Here is a 2,428-nt window from a genome sequence, read left to right on the forward strand (position 1 = left end):
GCATACCTCTGCGCACCCTGTTTGCGCAGACATGATACGTCATCATAAAGGCCTTCTGAAGTAAATCGATGCATTTGTGTAAGAATAATATCTATATTTAAAAGATGTAGGGCGTATTGTAAGCTCCAGTGAGAATATGTTTGTCTCACGAGAACCAAGTTTTGTTTACAGCAATGGAAAGCCAGTCTCCTCTTGGCTTATATCGAAATCCAACATTTTTCTTTACAAATCCCCTTTTTGTACTTCTAATTTGTGACCATTACCATATTGTGTACAGTGTCTTAGAAATTCTTTATTGGCATCTGTTCCATGAAGACCCTTTAACATCCATGGAATGGGAACCAAATATTGTTCTTCAATGGCATTGCTGCGAAACCCCCCTTTTGGAACCTTTCTTTTTAAGATAGTAAACCAAGATCCCTATTGTAAACAAAGCCCTGTTGTATTTTTTAATATAATGATTTGTATGCAAGGCTGTTGTACATGTAATCCAGATCTAAATTTTACCACTGACACTGAATTATAAAAGCCTTTTATTAAACTTTCTCTGCGTTTGATAATAGAATATTTTTCCACACAAATACCAATTCAGCCACTCTCATCTTTTTCATTTAGTTGATAATCCTCTTACTTTCAAACATTGATAGTGCCATGCAGCAGGTCACAGGGCATTGAGACTCAGGTTTTGTCATGGTAATGAAGCAAGTGAGACGGCTTTTAATTCACAGACGATGAGCTCATATCTTTTAACAGAAATAATAGTTTTTTTTAAACCATTCAAATCTGCAAGTCACTTTTTCATCTGTTATTATTTCCATGTATATCTCCCTTGGCTTAAAGGATGCCTTTCATATTTCATTGAGTGATAGCCTGGATTTGTTGAGGATCATTACCATTACAACAGCCCCTGCAAAAATACTGTTATCTTCTCCCATGATATCAAAGGATGATATATATCGTGGGGTATTTCATTCCGTCTTACAGACATGATACGATCAGCATGCCACGAGTTTATAATGATGAAGTAGGAAAAATATATAATTTTAGTCAACCTGCAGTGACACTTAAGTTTGGTTATGTGGGGAAGGGGGAACTAGATATCATGCTTATACCCAGTCATAAATATATACTTCCCCAAAAGAGTAACTTTATTTTGTCACAAATCTGAGGGAAGAGTTATTTTCTTCAAGTTTCTATGTAAATCTTAGCTAGGCTACTTAAATCACAGTAGTATCTGTTTATATGCATGTGATTAAAATACATAAGTATATTATAGATTCAATCTATTATATCTGCCATCTATCTAATGTAGGTTCGCGTCTGGCCTCACATTATGGGAAGTGCTAGTGGCTACGCAGTTCAGAGTAACTTTGCAATGCTTCATAAAATGTACAAGTACTCAAATGTAGATGCATGTCTTATCGGAGTCTTGGAAGCTGGCCTAATTTAAAAAACGGGATAATTACTCCCATCAGTAGTGGTAAATCGCATTTCTAGCCATTAGAATTTAGTGTACGCTGCTAACTAACTGCGATTGTTATTAGAACAGATGGTTTGAGAGGAAGTTGTGTGCGCATGCGCAGTGCTCCTGCATAGAGCTGAAGCGCAGACAGCGCTATGAGAGACGAGAGAGAGAAAAACACCCCTTATCTGTAGAGAAAGGCTCAAAAGTTCACTCGTTTCGCACAAAATCCTTTCTACGACTCACTCAGGTCACAAATCGTACCGTGTTTCTATGTCTGTGATGCGGAGTGTCTGAGAGGTTTGTAACATTATTTTTTTCCCTGTATTTTAACCACCGCTCTGCGCACTGACACAAAGACAGATGCTTACTCGATCTACAGCCATTACGTGCTGCTTTGGCACAAACAACTCAGATTCGTGCGGGGTTTAGTAGAAGGATCTTTCTTTGTTTTGGCCGTAAAGCAGCATTGTTGACTCGGCTTTGTTATGGTTCTGTCTCTTGTTTGGGCCGTGCATGAAATGTAGGCCAAACGAGACGAGCCTTGGTTTGCTAACTTGGGTTTCTTGACACTTTTTCTCTTCGTTTTCCGCATCAGTTGCACTGCAATCGGATCTAACGCAAAGGCGACAACTGTACGGCGCTCACATGTATGTACAAACTTGCTCGAACGCGGTAGGAAACGCGGTTATCGAATTATAACACAAACTTGGGACGGATGGGGCTGGTTTCGTAGCGCATTACAGCGGTGTCCGATTCGCGAACGAATCACTCTTTTGAGTCGGATCTTATTAGTGAGTCGATTGATCCGGTTTGTTCGCGATTACGGAATCGTTTGGGATTCTTAAGGATTCACTCGAAATGATCGTATTGGTCATCGAGAACCGACTCTTTCGGACTCGATTGACATATTAACTCGACGACATATTAATTCGAGAACTTCTCTTTCAAATATGAATTATTATT

This window comes from Sinocyclocheilus grahami, unplaced genomic scaffold, assembly GCF_001515645.1.
Source record: "Sinocyclocheilus grahami isolate Dianchi unplaced genomic scaffold, SAMN03320097.WGS_v1.1 scaffold3.1, whole genome shotgun sequence".
NCBI lineage: Eukaryota > Metazoa > Chordata > Actinopteri > Cypriniformes > Cyprinidae > Sinocyclocheilus > Sinocyclocheilus grahami.